Here is a 17,694-nt window from a genome sequence, read left to right on the forward strand (position 1 = left end):
GATGGGAATACCAGCCCACCTGACCTGCCTCTTGAGAAACCTGTATGCAGGTCAGGAAGCAACAGTTAGAGCTGGACATGGACAACAGACTGGTTCCAAATAGGAAAAGGAGTACATCAAGGCTGTATATTGTCACCCTGCTTATTTAACTTACATGCAGAGTACCTCATGAGAAACGCTGGGCTGGAAGAAGCACAAGCTGGAATCAAGATTGCCGGGAGAAATATCAATAACCTCAGATATGCAGATGACACCACCCTTATGGCAGAAAGTGAAGAGGAACTAAAAAGCCTCTTGATGAAAGTGAAAGAGGAGAGTGAAAAAGTTGGCTTAAAGCTCAACATTCAGAAAACTAAGATCATGGCATCCGGTCCCATCACTTCATGGCAAATAGATGGGGAAATAGTGGAAACAGTGTCAGACTTTATTTTTTGGGACTCCAAAATCACTGCAGATGGTGATTGCAGCCATGAAGTTAAAAGACTCCTTGGAAGGAAAGTTATGACCAACCTAGACAGCATATTAAAAAGCAGAGACATTTCTTTGCCAACAAAAGTCAAGGCTATGGTTTTTCCAGTGGTCACGTATGGATGTGAGAGTTGGACTGTGAAGAAAGCTGAGCGCCGAAAAATTGATGCTTTTGAACTATGGTGTTGGAGAAGACTCTTGAGAGTCCCTTGGACTGCAAGGAGATCCAACCAGTCCATCCTAAAGGAGATCAGTCCTGGGTGTTCATTGGAAGGACTGATGCTGAAGCTGAAACTCCAGTACTTTGGCCACCTCATGCGAAGAGTTGACTCACTGGAAAAGACCCTGATGCTGGGAGGGACTGGGGGCAGGAGGAGAAGGGGACGACAGAGGATGAGATGGCTGGATGGCATCACCGACTCGATGGACATGAGTTTGAGTAAACTCCGGGAGTTGATGATGGACAGGGAGGCCTGGCGTGCTGCGATTCATGGGGTCGCAAAGAGTCAGACACGACTGAGCGATTGAACTGAACTGAACTGAATAATACTTCATCCATACCTCTAGATGTCCCCTGTCGCTGGATGATTTTAAGGTACATCCTGGATGAATATACATGAGACATAAGGACTTTTTATAGTTAACATACTCAAACTCTCCACTGTATTATTTTAAGGTAAATATCCAATATTTCATTTGTCAAAAACTTTACCATGTATTTTTAAAATATAATAACAATATCACACCTAAAAATTAATAATTTCTTATATCAAATATCCAGTCAGTGTCCCAATTTCTTCAGTTATCTCATAAATGCTTTTTTACAGTTGGTTTATTTAAATCAAGATCCAAACAAGATTAACCTTTGTATCTGGGTGATGTCTTTTGACTCTTTTAAAATTTATTACATAGTGCCGCCCATCCTTTTCCATGCCATTCTATTTACTGAGAAAATATGGGTCTTAGCTCCTAAGAATTTCCTGATCAAATCCCTGTGGTGTCTTTTAACAGGTTTCTCTATTTCCTGTATTTCATTTCAACTGAGATATAGTTTTAATGTCTAATCTACTTCAGGTTCTATTATATTTTTTGTAAGACTATTTAAAATCAACTGCATTATTTTTATAACCAGACAAAACAATGAAGCTAAAAAAAATTTTTTTTAAGGAATTCAAAGAAACACCAGCCTTTCTAATTCACCCATTTCAGCAATTCATCAAAACTCAGTGTCCAAAATTTTTTTGGAAGGCAGGCAAAGCCAATGCTGTCTTACAGGAAAGATGCTCAGTAACTATTGATGGACTGATCTATGTTCAAACACTTTCCTTTTACAGTTGAAATCCATCTCCCCTTCTGCCTCAGAGCTATGAGTTAGTCCATCACCCTCTGAGCAATGGTACACCCTCCAATGGAGGAAGCTTACGTCATCCTACAACTGCATTTGTCTTCAATTTTCCTTTCTTTTTTTAAAAATAATGTAAGCACACAATTGAAAATGCGAAAATGAGAGAAAATGAATGAAGGAAACACTCACTGTTACCTATACACTCCATACCACCTTTATTGTTGTTTAGTCACTAAGTTGTGACCAACTGTTTTGCCACCCCTTGGACTGCAGGCCGCCAGGCTCCTCTGTCCATGGGATTTCCCAGGCAAGAATACTGGAGTGGGTTGCCATTTCTTTCTCCAGGGGATCTTCCCGACCCAGGGATAGAACCCAAGTCTCCTGCTTGGCAGGTGGATTCTTTACCACTAAGCTGCCTGGGAAGCCCACCATCATTATTAGGGATACACATTTTGTACCTAATTGTAATCAGTGAATACTGGTTTTAATATTCCTTTAGTTAACATTAAATGCATTTAAAATATCTGCAGTTTATACTAAGGGTATAAAAAATAGGAATAATAAATGCAGGTGTGTCCACAGACCAGCATGAGGAAGAGAATTTTACTACGCCCCTAGCTCACCTCTATGGGCTGCTCCTTCATCCTAGCCTTGCCCCCCATCACTATCCTAAATCTCTGTTTACACTCACTTGGTCTTACAGGTCTTGTCACATGCATGTGGATGTCTAAGTACTATATCATTGGTTTTGCGTGCATCTAAACCTTCTGTAATTGGAATCACATTGCAGCTATTGTGCAACTTGCTTTTTTATTTAATGTTATATTCCTGAGATCCTTCTGTGTTGTCATAGCAGCTACGGTTCATTCATTTTAACAGCACAGCTGATATAGCTATATTCCACGGCAAGACTATGCCACAGTTTATACTGCAATTTCTGCACATAAAATTATATTGTAAATATCTTGTCACAATGCTATATATCCTGAAAATAATTATTCATTATAGTAGAGTATTATGCTGAGAGAAGAACTATTTAATTTTATAGTTACCCAACTGTTGGACATTAATTGTGTGAATGTCTGTGTTTGCTTTGTAAATAATGCATCAGGGAAGCATCACTGTCTAAACAGCATATTAAATATTTTGTATTATCTTTTTTGGAGGGGGATGTGGAAAGATAGTCCACAGAAGTGGTATTACTGGATCAAATGTATGAATGAATAATATAGTTCTTTAACACATTGTAAAATGGCTTCATAATAATGTAATAACATCAGAATTGGGGTTATCATTAAAAATTGGGTTGTTTTGCTAATTTGTTAAAATAGTACTTTACTGTTGCTTTAATCTACATATCTCTTATTGCAAAATTGAACATTTTCCATATATTTGCTTAGTGTTCTATTTAGTTTTTCAAGTCCTCTACCAAGGTTTCAGTGTCTTCCTTTTTAATTTGTTGAGCAAAATAATAAAGAGTAATTTCTGTTAGTTATTTTTCCCGGGCTATTGTTTCCTCGTTGGCTTTTTACATGAAGAAAACTTTGATTATCCTGTAGCTTGATGGACTATTCTTTTCCCTTTTTAGTGTTTTTCTTTTGTTTCTAAGCAATATTCAATTCTATTGATTTCCTGTGCATCTACATTTTGCACTTAATTGTTTAATCCATCTGTAATTCATTTGGATGAAGTCAAACCATTTTTTCCAAATTGCTAACTAGGCATCAAAATTATTTATTGAATAATTTTCCCTTTCCCACTGATTTGTGATGACTTCTTTATAATTTATTAAATTATATCTGTGAGAGTCTATTTTTGAACTCTCCTAGTTCACTTACCTGCCTCCCCCTTTTCTTCCAGCACCAGAGTATTTTAATTACAAAAGCTTCATAATGCATTTTAATATCTGGGAGTGCTATATATTTTAATATCCAGTAGATCTAACTCCCTTCCTCCAAAACCATTTTCATAATTCTCCTGGAGATTCTCATCTACGTATTTTTCCAAATAGACTTAGAACCATCTGGTGAAATTTTTGAAAATCCTGATGAGACTTTTGAAAGGAATGGCATTAGACTCATGAACCAATTCCACAAGTATCCAAATCCTTAATTTTATTTTTTTTTCCTTTTTTATTTTATTTTTTTTTCATTTATTTTTATTAGTTGGAGGCTGATTACTTTACAATATTGTAGTGGTTTTTGCCATACATTGACATGAATCAGCCATGGATTTAATCTCACCATTTAGAAATAAGGTTTTTAGTAAACCTCTTTAACTCTTAAAGAGTTAACTATTAATCATTAATCTGTAGTTAATGATTATTTTATTTTCTTTACAGTATTTATTCTCTAAATTTACTATTTTTATAACTTTCTGCATTGGCTTTTTGCTTCGATCTCAGTTCATATCCAGTGATACCTTTCTGGGGCCCCAATAAAGTATAAAGCCAGTGGACTCTATGAACTCAATTTTCCTTATCAGATTAAGAAATGGTCATCTTACATAGTGCATTCCTCTTTTTAAGTGGTTTGCTGAAATTAGAAGTTGAATTGATTGAATGTACTTTTGATATTAATGAGATTATTACATATTTTTACTTAAACCATTCGGTGAATCAAATGAAACTATAATGTATATGAAGCCATTCCTACATTCCAGGGCTACAACTGACTTGGGTATGGTAGAACACTGACATGCTCTAGAGTTGAAATCTACTCACTAGAGTTTTATCTCATATCTTCACATTCCTAAGCAAGACTGGTATAGAGCCTCCCTTTGGGGACTTGCCAGATCTGTTATCAGGGTCATGTTTGCTTGAAAATAGGATCTGGAAGTTTTCCATCTTTCTTCTAAACCCTGGAACATTTTATACAACACAGAAATTATTGGTTCTTTGAAAGTTTAAAAGAATTTTCAAAGGATAGGCTAAAAGGTGGGAGGGTGATGGGAGGTTTGGGAAGGAGGGGACATGGGTGTACCTATGGCTGATTCTTGTTGATGTACGACAGAAAACCACAAAATTCTGTAAAGCAATTATCCTTCAATAAAAAAATTTAGAAAACAAGAAAAAATATTCCACCTGACATGTGTGCTCCTGTGTGCACATCTATGTCCATGTGGACATTACCACGTTTGCATACATTTAAAATGACACTGTAAGATACTGATCTCTCATGAAACAGGGAGTAGTTTTATTTTAATTTACTGCCTTTTCTTCCTCCCATGAAACAGGAAGAAATGCCCAAAATGATTAAGTGCTAAGAAATAACCCATTTTCCCAGGCTTTGGTTCCAAGAGCCTCTTTTTCAGAGGCCCACCAAGTTATAGAATACTTCATGGGAATACTGAATGCTAAATCATCCAGATTTCATTGAGGCTGACCAAGTTTGGCAACCACAACTTTACCACTGACATATGAAACTAAGAAATCTCAGCTCTGAAAAGACAAGGAAATCACCAGGCTCCTGAAGGTTCCCTCCAGCTCTGTGGTAAATGTCGTCCAACGTTTTTGTCCACAGAACCACCTGCTCTAGCTTGGGAACACTGCACCTCTCCCACCGCAAGGAAAGCTTGTAACTAAGGCTTCCTCTGCTTACTGCAGGGCTCCTGGACCTTCCAGGAGCATTGCTATGGGCTGTTTGTCCCCACGCCCCCAAATTCTTATGTTAAAGCCCTACCCCCCAGTCTGATGGGATCAGGAGATGGGGCCTTCAGGAGTCAGTTAAGTTAAAATGAGCCACAAGGGTGGAGCCCCCATGATAGGAAAAGTGTCCTTATAAGAAGAGGGGCTTCTTTTGTAGTTCTGTGGTAAAGACTTCACCTTTCAATGCAGGGGGTGCAGGTTTGGTCCCTAGTCAGGGACCAAAAGATTCCACACGCCTAGTGGCCAAAAACAGCAACACTTAAAACAAGCCATATTGTAACATATTCAGTAAAGACTTTTAAAAATGGCCCACATCAAACAAAAAAATTTTCTTTTAAAAAAAGCCAAGGAAGAAGAGGAAGAGACACAGAGCTTCCTCTCTCCACAAAGAAGAGGTCATGTGAGCACGCAAGGCGGCGGCCACCTAGAAGTCAAGAGAAGAGGTCTCAGAATGAAACCTACCTTGCCAGCACCTTGATCTTGGACTTCCTAGCCTCCACACTGTGAGAAAGAAATTTATATTATTTAAGCCACCCAATCTATGATATTTTGGTACCATGGCAGCCCAGGCCAACTACGACAAGAGGGTTGTGGCCATGTCGGCCCAGAAGCACAGCCAGCTGCAGCTCTGCAGACGGCATGGCCTGCTGGACAGATTCACCTTAGGGGAAACAAGCGGCACGGAGTCTGAACCAGTTAAGACCGAGCGTCTACTAGACCACGCAAGGACGGTGCCATATGAGCATATAGGACAGTACAAATAGGACTCCAGTGACACTGTACCCAGGAGTGAGGCAGTGAACAGGGCAATCACTGCAGACCTGAGTGTCTGCTCAGAATGGTCTGCTTTGATCCCAACCCAGGGACCAAACTAGCATCTTTTAAGTCTCCTGCATCAGCAGGAGGGTACTTTTACCACTGGGCTTCCCACGTGGCTCAGCTGTAAAGAATCCACCTGCAATGCAGGAGCCCCAAGATACATGGGTTCGACCCCTTGGTCGGGAAGATCCCCTGGTGGAGGACATGGCAACCCACTCCAGTATTCTTGCCTGGAGAACCCCCATGGGCAGAGGAGCCTGGTGGACTACAGTCCATAGCGTCGCAAAGAGTGGGACACGACTGAAGTGGTTTAGCACACGTGCATGCACTTTTACCACTAGTGCCACCCCGGCAGCCCTGCTTTTTCTTGAGGAAGACACATTTTAATTTTACAGAGGATCCACGAAACATTAGAGATCCACGAAACGGTAGGATTAGGTGCCCTTTTGTCAGTCAAGGTGATGAGTGTCAGGATAGCCTGGCAGGATGGCAGAAACCTCACAACCCTTTTTGGCGCTAAGATTCCATGATTGCATTCAGGGTTTCACACAGACACAGCGAGCAATCTTTTTCTCCCCTCGTACCAGTCATGGCCCCACACAGAAGCTTAATCCTGGGCTAGAAGGCAAAACATATTTGTGGCAAAGTCATGCAGGCAAAGCAGAATGAGAAACGTTTTATTGCTGTTTTGGATGCTAGGGGCGGTTGGGTGCATGTTTGGTGTTTTTTACTTTTTACAGCCTGAGCTACCAGGGAAGTCTTGTTTTTTACTTTTTAATGACTTCAAAGGCATCTTAAAAAGTCACCCTCTTTTGATAGCTCCAAGATGTAATTGCTGATACAAGTACTAACACTTACTAGCAACTGACTGGTGGGCACACTGCTTTTCTCAAAAGTACCCTTTCCTTTCTGGGGCCTTCCAGACCAAGCTAAGTTTTGTGTGTGTGTGTGTGTGTGTGTGCGTGTGTGTGTGTGTGTGAGCCAGGGCCTACACACACACAGAAACACAGCACACCACTGAAAGCCAAAGGAAACTGAACAAATTTGCCATTTTCAGGGATAAATGGTGGAAAGGGAGAAAACTACTGACATGCCTTTTCATTTGAACTATTTATTTATTGCAAGATCTTCTTCCTATCAGTGGAAAATTAAACTAACAATTCTAAGTTAATGACTTGAGAGTAAACAGTTCCTCTTCTTTTAGAAAATGAGTTGGGCTTATCAAGACTTGTGTTTAAGTGAATTTCTCCTGTCCCTTTAAATCAAATAAAGACACGACGTCAGCGAATGCCTAGGCTCCATGAGAAGCTTCCTAAAACTATGATTTTTCTCTGTACAGTTGCATAGTAACTCCATATATCCCCAACACCTGTTAGTCACAGTTGCAAGGAAGCAGCCACCTTTAACACTGTTTGCACAGGTGTTGCCAGAAAAATAAGAAGAGTGCAATAATCATTCCCAAAGCTGAATGTTTTCAATATAAAGATTCTACTCCTTAAACTATCTCTTTCCTACTATTTTAGCGACAAGATGGTCCTTTCTTTTATGAAATTGTCCTTCCTTGGTGAAATTAAAAAAAAAAAGGTAGCTTTAAGCTAATCCCCTCAATTCTTTTTTGTAGTTTCTTGGTCCAGGTGATCTATTGTACATTTGAGGATCACTTCTCTACAGCATCCTCCAAACCAAGGAATTTAAGGTCAGTCGTTCAGTTATCACTAGTTCTCATCTACTTTATCACCATGGTGACCAGCCAGTCTTGGGGGCAACAAACAACCTACAGAAAATTTAAGTCAGTATTCAGTGGGGAGGGGAATGAAATTTTTATGGTTTATAAATTTGTGGTCTGTTAAGTTCCTGGTCGCTCTGGAACTTTTCCCTCCATCCACAAGCCCCTCACTGCACCCTATCCATCCTGCATCCTCACAGTTATCACCTCCCATTTCAGAAACCAATTTCAGGGTGCTGTGCCAACTTGTGTTCTTCCCACCACTGATCTGGGAACCCCAAACCAAGACCCTTCAGCTCCTAGAATTCTGAGGTCAGCCTGACGGCACCCAAGGCTCTCAAGAACAATCCACAGCATTCTATTAGATAAAATTCCACTGAAATAAAAGCCCAAGGCTAGCTTCTGTCTACTGCAGCATCTCACCCAATCCAGACGATCCTAAAGTCCATCCTATCCACCCAGAAAAGCTCAACTATGTGAAGTCAAAGCTGAGGAGGGTCACCTGCCCCTCCAGAACCTCCAAACAGAGAACGGTGGCAAGAAAATCATAACAGGTCATAACAGGCTCTCAGCTACTTAAAAGATTTTTTTTCAGCCAAGAATACATTAATATGTAAAGTTAAAATTTCCTATTTTCCAGGGATTATGAAAGTGAAAGTGAAGGTCACTCAGTCATGTCCAACTCCTTGTGACCCCATGGACTATACAGTCCATGGAATCCTCCAGGCCAGAATATTGGAGTAGGTAGCCTTTTCCTTCTCCAGGGGATCTTCCCAACCCAGGGATTGAAACCAGAGCTCCCACATTGCAGACGGATTCTTTACCAACTGAGCCACAAGGGAAGCCCAGAGATACTGGAGTGGGTAGCCTATCCTTTCTCCGGCGGGTCATCCCGACCTAGAAATCGAAGTGAGGTCTCCTGCATTGCAGGTGGATTCTTTACCAACTGAGCTACCTTTAATTTAACCATGTGCTACTTAAATTTTTCTTTATTTAATTCTTCCGCCCAAAATTAATTCTAAAAAAAAGTTAAAAAAATCCATAAACACTAAATATTTTAATACCTTCACTTATCTTGTTTCTAACTGAGCTAATCAGTGACATATATTTGTTGTAAACAGTTAGTTTCCTAGCTTAAACATGCATATAAACAAGTAAATATGACAATATTTTGAGTTATATGAAGCTAATAGAGATAACATTTATTGGGCTAGCCACTGGGCACTTTGCTTGGATTACCTGTTAATCCTAATAACAAACCTACAAAGAAGGTGCTTTTCTTAGTCCCATCTTATAGATGAGGTTATAGAAGAGCAACTTCATTACTGTAACTTAATCTCCACTAACTCAGAATTTGAGGGGAGTGTTTATTCTGGCTATAAAAAGGTTGAATAAGCATATTAGAAATAAAACAGCATTGTACAAGGCATAGTTAACCTCCTAGAAGGTCTTATGTTCTAATACATACAGAAAAGCAGATGCTAATTGCAAGACTTCCAACAGGAACTGTTTGGGAAGGTTCTGTCTGAAACTATGCTATGTTAAACACTTTAAAAATTCAGTCTTCCATTATCTAAGAGTGGGTTTCCTCTCTCTGTTACCCCAACAATTAGTAGCTAATTAGTTAGATTATACAATATAATAGATGTCATTGTCACTCTCCCCATGTCCATTTCCCTCCTCCCCCAACAATATCCAGACCTGTACTTTCCCCAACCCAGGTGCTTTGAGGAAAGTTGACATATCACCCAGGGTAGGGATAGGCCAATTAGGAAATATCTCCCATCCCTGTCAATCAACAGGCGGTGCTCACCTAGCCACTGTGATTGGCTAAGGAATGAACATATGACTCAGTTCAGGCCAATGAAATGCCAAGGCTGGCTTTCTGGGGAGGGACTTCTAGAAAAGATACTTTTGAGTTACTGGAAAGGATGCTTCTTTCCTTCTGGCTGGAGGGGAATGCAACAATAAGCTCAGAAACTTCTGTGGCCATTTTGCCTCCAGGAGAAAAGCAAGCCCTAGGACAGACTGACACCATGGAAGAGCAGCAGAGAGAAGGGAAGAAACTGGACTGCTGATGACAAGCTGAGCTGCTATCAAACATGTACCCTGTAGTCGATCCCATCTCTGCATTTTGCTGGTACAAGTCACTTAATTAATTCCCTGTGCCATGGGAGCCCTTTGAGTTCCGTTTTATGACATTCACAACCCCAAGGAATCCAAACTGAGAAATGGAAAATAAGCACTCATCCACAGCTTTTTCCTAGCACTTGCTCAGATTCCTAGCACTTTTCCCTGTTTCCAGTGCCTTTGTGTTGCTTTTCTTGAGAAAATATCACGGACTTAGAAGAAACACTTTCATGAACTAATGAGTGGCCATGAGCAAGTCACTTGATCTCCCAGTGTCTTTTCAACTCTAAAAGGGGTAGAGTTTGACTCGAGGGTTTCTGGGCTCCTTCCAGCCCCCACAGCCAACAATCAGTTCCATGTAGCTGACCCAATAATGCAAAGTTTCACTCACTCAAATCAACAAAAAGCCCTATTTGGGTTCTAAAGTAGAAACATCCCTTTTAATATATTCCAAATGAGAATATATTAAGAGCGATCAGGTATTTTCCATTTGTGCCTGGATATCCACCCCCGAGGGGGCTTCCCTAGTGGCGCAGGAGGTAAAGAATCTGCCTGGAATGCACACACACACGTGGGTGTCCAGGCCCAGTGCAGCTGACCTCCCCTCCGTGGGGCATTGTCCACACCACAAGCATCAGAGAAACGAGCATTCAAACACCCAGGATGTCAGAGAAGCTACCTTTCTCACGATTAAGAGGCTTAATCTCTCAGGGTCGTCCTGCTTCTGTGTCTTCCTCCTTCAGCATCCTCCAGAGCCAGGGCCTGTAGGGGTGACCCAGAAAGCACATTCAGGATATCTGGCTTCACCATGGGGACAGATCATATCAACCAGGAGGGACTGAAGAAGCAGCTAAGGATGGAGCCCTGAAGAACCCAGCAGTGGAAGGACTGCCCAGTAAGAGGCCCTTCTAGGGTTCCTGGGGGTAGAGAGGATTTAAGAAAGGAAGACACTCAACTCTAAACTTCTAGTCACTCAGGTCCCAAACCCAGGAGTCACTGTGACTCCCCGCTTTCCCTTACACTCTATGTCCAACCCGTCAGCAAATGATGTCAGCTTTGTCTGCAAAATACATGCAGACTCTCACCACCTCCACAGCTACCACTTTGGTCCAAAAAGCTTCTCTTATTAGCATATCGCTCTAACCTCCTAGCTGGTCTCCATACTTCCACCCTTGCCCGTCTATAATCCATATATTGTGGGTTGAATTGTGTTACGGGTTGAGCTGTGTCTCCCCACAATTCTTACATGAAAGCCCTAAGTCCAGGACCTCAGGACGTGACCTTATCTGGAATAGGGTTGAAGCCAAATGTCATAAGCTGTTAAGCTGAGGTCATCCATCATACACTGAGCAATGTGCTAGGTGCTCAGTCGTGCCTGACTCTCTGCGACCCCATGGACTGCAGGCTCCTCTGTCCATGAGATTCTCCAGGCAAGGACACTGGAGTGGGTTGCTTTTTCCTCCTCCAACCCTGAGCAGGGTGAGTCCCTCATCCAATATGACTGTTGTCTTTACAAAAAGGGGAAACTTGGACACAGACACCTACACAGTGACCGCACCATGTGAAGACTGGAGTCACTGCCACGAACCAGGAAATTACCAGAAGCTAGGAGAGAGGCCTGGAACATGTCCTTCCCTAGAGACCTTCGAGGCAGCGCTGCCCTGCAGACGTCTTGTTCTCGGACTTCTGGCCTCAGAACAATGAGACTATAAATTCCTGCTGTTTAAGCCACCCAGTTTGTGGTACTCTTGTTATTGGAATACTAGCAGACTAATACACTAGGCTCCCCACAACCTCCTAAGTGATCATTTAAAAGTCACTCTTCTGCTCAAAACATTCCCGTGTGTGTGCTGAGTCACTTCAGTCGTGTCCGACTCTTTGCGACCCCATGGACTGTAGCCTGCTAGCCTCCTCTGTCCTTGTGATTCTCCAGGGAAGAATACTGGAGTGGGTTGTCATGCCCTCCTCCGGAGGATCTTTCCGACCCAGGGATGGAACCCACGTCTCTTATGTCTCCTGTATTAGCAAGCGGGTTCTTTGCCACTAGCACCAGCTGGGAAGCCCCAAACATTCCTGGAGTGTCTCATCTCTCTCAAAGTAAAAGGCAAAGTCTTTGAAATGTCCCACAGGACTCACATGAGCTGACCCAGCCTCTTCCCTGAACCCTTCTACACTGCCCTTCTTCAGTTTCATCCAAACACAATGGCCTCCTCTAACATCCCAAGCAGGCTCCCACCCCAGGGCCTTTGCATGTGCTTGTCCCCTGCCTGGAACACTCTTCCTCCAGGCATCCTTCACTTCCTTCAGGTTTCCACGATAATGTCACCTTCTCAGACCCTCCTAACAACCCCAGCACCCATCCCCCTTCCCTGTTGTATTCTTCCTTGTTACGCTCATCACCATCTGACTTTTATTTATATTTTTATCCATCTCCCCTCACACTAGATTAGAAACTCCCTGAAAGCAGGGACATGGTATTATGGTATGCCCCAGAGACCAGCACATAGGATATGCTCAAGAAATAGTGGCTGAGAGATTTATTTGCAGAATAAAAGAAGCCAAGAGAAATGAGAGTTGCAAGAAGGAGGAAGTTGTCCACAGTATCAGAAGTAGCAAAGGCTCCAGAAAGATAAGGACCGAAGCGTCTGTTGGGTGTGGTAACATGGAGACCACAGGTGACGTGGGGAGAGCAGTTCATGTGGAAGCAGGAGCCCCGTGCAGCAAACCCACCGCATCCTCCCTTGCCAAGGGCAGAAGCCGGCCTGAGCGGGCTGCCTCAGTATAGGACCAAAACCCAAGGGCAGGTTCTCTCCGTCTGGGAAAGCACAGGAAGGAAGGAGGGAGGGAAGGAGACAAAGAGGGGGGTGAAGGTTTGAGGAAAGACTCCAGCAGCATGACTGGAGGGGGTGAGGTCCCAGGAACTGCAGGAGTGAGTCCCCGGGTGCAGGAAGAAGGTTCTCTCTGGCCAGGAGGAAGAGGGGCGTGTCCTCCTCTGAGTGGAAGGGATGAGCCCAGATGGAGATCATGGCACCACGGGGAAGGTGAGAACCTGAGTGGGCTTGCTGCTGGGCGAGGGGTTGAAATCACCGAAGGCCGGTTGTCTCCTGAGCGACCAAGGACAGACAGGAGGGGACTGGAGGGAGTGGGGACGGCGGGGAATGTCTCTCAGGACAGCCCTGAAACCCAGCACCCCCACAGGTCTCCCTCACATCACCCAGTGCCGACCCTGACGGGAGAGAGAGCAGGTCACAGGCCAGCATCACTGAGGGTGCAGCTGAAACGAGAGGCCGTGGGCTCAGACACACACAGTCCATGTGGCTGTGGGTTTCTGGGACAGGCCCGTGGCGACCTGGGTTTAGGAGAAGGGCCTTCTTCCAACTGAAGAATGCTGGGACCCCACACAGCGCCACCCCTTTCTGTCTGGTCTGCATCACTCTCCCAGACCCCCGCATTCAACCCTTTCAGTCCTCATTCTCCGCTCCCCTGATCCCTCCCTGTCAGTCACCAGTCCTGCTGGGTGCGACCCAAGTTAAAACCCTCACACACTAGTCCCATGCAGTGTTCTGAACGTCTGCTCATACATGATGAAACTGAGCTTCAAGAAATGAAGTCACCTGCTCAAGGTCTCACAGGCAGCAAGTCAAATCCCAGTTGGGGTCTGAAATCTTCCATCTCTCTTTCTCCTTGTCTATATTCATGCCACCACCCTGGTCCAAGGCCTCAACATTTCATCCCTTAAATTTAATATAATAAACGTCTTCTAACTGACCTCCCAGCATCCCCCCTGGTTCAGGGGACACATCCAGATGAACCTTCCCACACCATTGTCTTGTTTGGTTTTTCTGTTCCAATAAGACTTTATATACAAAAATAGGCTCCAGGCCATAGTTGGCCTGCAAGTCATAGTTTTCCAATCATTGAATTATAGTCTTCACGGAATTATGAAAATTTTTCTCCATTATTTGTTCAAGTATTTTTCCCTCTCCCACTGAGACTTCACTTACAGATGTGTTAGACCACTTAATGTCCCACAAGTCAATGCTATGCTTTTGTTTTAAATATCTCTGTGCTTCTTCTTGGACAGTTTCTATTGCCATGACTTCAAGTTGGTGTCTAATCTACTTTAATCTCATCCAGTATGTTTTTTGTTTCCAATGCTGTATCTTTCAGCTCTAAAAGTTCCACTGGAATCTTTTTTACGTCTTCTATTTCTCTTCTCTTTTCTGATTTTGTTTTCTCTCCTTGTTGAGTATGTGGAGAGTATTTATCATAGCTCACAGCAATGTTTTTACCCATTGCTGTCCTATATAATTGGAAGGAGCCTTCTTCAATCTTGTTTCCCACATGCATGCTCCACCCCATGCGCCCCTCAAGGTCCCAGTGTCCCCTCTGAGCTCCACCCCTCTGAGCACCCTATTTGAGTCCCAACTTGCTGAGCAATCCGTGTTCTTGTGAGTTCACTGCATTTAGCTTCTCTTGGCAAGTGTTCCATCTGCTGAGTTTCCAAGCAGACAGCACATCCCTTGAGGGTAATTAATATATGTGTTGAATGCTTGGAACTGCCCACTGCTCAACACAGAGTCTACAACGGTAGATGTTACTTGATCTACAGAACAATTCTGATGGAGTGCAGACAATATACTTCTAGAAGTATAAATATAAGAAAATACAAGAGAACTGGGACAGGTAAGGGAAGGGACACAGGGCATTCCTGAAGTTTTGGAAGGGTAACTATTCTTCCTTTGTAGGAGCCCCCAGAGTCTGACACCCTGTAACAGCCACCATGATAATAATGAGGATGGCTTGATGGAGCTCTCTGTCCGCCTCCTGCGTATTCAAGGTCTTGGAACCCCTGCTTAGCTATCTGCTTGCCCTCACACAGATATCCTATCTTCCTCCCTCCTTCATGGGAAGAGCTTAAAATGTGAGCAATCCAAATCTGGCTGAATGGAGTTCACGGTGACCAGCAGGCTGGTAAACGTAGGGAAGAGGATCCTCCACTTCTGGGAAATAGGGAGTTGGCCTTAACCCATTTCAACTATCAGCTGGGGACCATGCAAAAAAAAAAAAATTAAGAGTCCCTCTAGAAAAATGGTACAGATGAACCTATTTGTAAAGCCGAAATAGAGACACAGATGTAGAAAACAAATGTATGGACACCAAGGGGAGAAAGGGGTGGAGGGTGAGATGAATGGGAAGACAGGGATCGGCATATATACATTACTATGTATAAAATAGAGAACTATCAAGAACCTTCTGTATAGTACAGGGAACTCTACTCAATGCTCTGCGGTGACCTAAATGGGAAGGAAATCCAAAAGAGAGGGGATATATTATATATATATAGCTGAATCACTTTGCTGCATAGCAGAAATTGTTGTAAAGTAACTACACTCCAATAAATTTTTTTTTTTTTAATTCTAAGAATTCCGGGGCCAAAGCAGGAGGATGGTTGGGAAAAGTGAAAGTCAACAGGGCACTCATGGGCCATCAGATCACACACTATGCAGACAGAATGGACAGCACCTGAATAACAAGGCTCTGGGAGGCTTGGGGACACAGCAGGGGACGGAGAGCGTGGGACAAATTGACAGAGTAGCACTGAAACATACACATTACCACATGTAGAACAGAGAGCTAGTGGGAGACTGCCCTGTAACACTGGAAGCTCAACCTGGTGTTCCGTGACAACCGAGAGGAGTGGGATGGGCTGCAGGGCGGAGGGAGGGTCAGGGAGGAGGGGACGTGTGTATACTTGTGGCTGATTCACGCCGACGTACAGTGGAAACCAACACAACACCGTAAAGCAATTACGTGCTGTGCTCAGTCGTGCCCGACTCTTTGCAGCCCCATGGACTATAGCCCACCAGGCTCCTCTGTCTATGGGGATTCTCCAGGCAAGAACACCGGAGTGAGTTGCCATGCCCTCCTCCAGGGGATCTTCCCAATCCAGGGATCGAACCAGGGTCTCCTGCATTGCAGGCGGATTCTTTACTAGCTGAGTTACCAGGGAAGCCCTCAAAGCCAATTATACTCCAAACTAAAAACAAACCAACAAGGTCCAGGAGGAACCGATGGAGGGGAAGGCAATCCTATTCACCAAGATGCCCACTAAGAAATCAAGATCTCGCCAAACCCATGGAACCAAAGGCACAGTGGAAATACCAGGAGCTCTGGAATCAAGCCTGGGATCAAATCCTAACCCTGTCACACAGTGGCTGTCCAACTTACGCTGGTCACTTCCCCTCTCTGAGTCTGGTTCTGCATGAGCTAATGTGAAGCCTAAATAAAACAAGAAATGTAGGAAAACATCTAGCACAGTGCCTGGCATTATATAAGGGGCCCAATAAGTGTGCTGCCCTCCCTTCTTCCAACCTTCAGATCTCACAGCTCTCAACCCTCCCTAAGAGGAGCAAGTGCAGAAGCTAGAGAGCATTTCCCAGGGGGAAGGTTTGCAAAGAAGGATGGCCAAAATCAGCAAAAGGCAGGAGGACAAAAGGGGCTCTTCATGACTATGAAGAGAGAAGCGCTGGACTTCTGTCAGTGCCAGGGTTTCGAAACACACAAAGCCCCAGATCAGACCTAAACAGGAAGTTTGTGACAAGCTTAGAAAACATGCTAGCCCAACTGCAGGACGTTGACAGCACTCAGAAAAGATGAAAATGAGCACTCCTGGGAGGCAGGGGTAGGTATGGAATTAAAGGAGCGTGCCCGGCCAACATCCCACAGACACGCAACTCCTCCCAGTGCCCAGAGCACCTGCCCTGTGCTCCTCTCTCACCCCAAACACGGGGACCAATCCCACGCAGCTGCCCTGGTTTTCTGGTTTCCACGTGGGGCCTGTCGACACCTCCCCACTCTCTGTCCCTCTCCTCCCTCCCCAGGCAACAGGAGCAGTGGACACTTTGATCAGCAATCAGGGATCTGGGGGACTCAGGTGTGTGAGATCATTTTTCAGGTGGGAGAAATTAGCACAGAAAGAGGAAGTGACGTGTGGAGGTCCCACAGGGTTCTCCACCAACATCTGGTTGACTCCACTGTATGTTTCATCACACCCCCTGGCCCTCCACCATGGGGTCTCCAGGATGCCACATTTCCTCCTCTGAAATCCTGCCTGGGACTAACATTTTCACTTCTACCGTTCACACTGGTATGGGACACTGTAACTTCAGGTTGCTTACTTGTAAAGGCAGGAAATACAGACATGCCTGACCTTCATGATTTGTGTCCCCAGATGAAGTGAAAAACTAGAAAGCTCCTTCCCCTTTGTTCTTAATTTCCTAGCACATGTGGATTGAGCCTTGATACCAGGTCCTATGTCTGTTGGGTGTGTTCCAGAAAATACTTAGTAAATTAATAAACAACATCATTACCATTTCATCCCAACTTCCCCACCCACTCCCCGCATCACTACCACCAAACTGTCCCACTGGTCCTGATATGCCCTCTGCAGACAGGTTCCTGGTTCCGCCCCTCCTGGGTCAACCACCCAATTGTGAACTCAGTACCCTGACTGTCAGCCTCAGTGCCCACCCCCTCCTTGGCACCTCCCAGCAGTGG

The 17,694-nt window shown here is 44.0% G+C and overlaps 1 protein-coding gene across 15 annotated transcripts in view; it reads right to left on the minus strand.

The window, feature by feature from the left end:
• TRERF1 (transcriptional regulating factor 1) overlaps positions 1 to 17,694 on the minus strand; it is a 206,674-nt gene that overhangs the window by 110,966 nt on the left and 78,014 nt on the right. For 12 of the 15 annotated variants that reach the window (XM_043907464.1, XM_043907465.1, XM_043907475.1 and 9 more), the window contains exon 3: positions 10,814 to 10,896. The exons of the other annotated variants lie outside the window; for them this stretch is intronic. The gene's annotated coding sequence lies outside the window, so the exon portion shown is untranslated. The remainder of the gene's footprint in view (positions 1 to 10,813; positions 10,897 to 17,694) is intronic. 15 annotated transcript variants of the gene reach the window in all.

This window comes from Cervus elaphus, chromosome 7, assembly GCF_910594005.1.
Source record: "Cervus elaphus chromosome 7, mCerEla1.1, whole genome shotgun sequence".
Taxonomy (NCBI): Eukaryota; Metazoa; Chordata; class Mammalia; order Artiodactyla; family Cervidae; genus Cervus; species Cervus elaphus.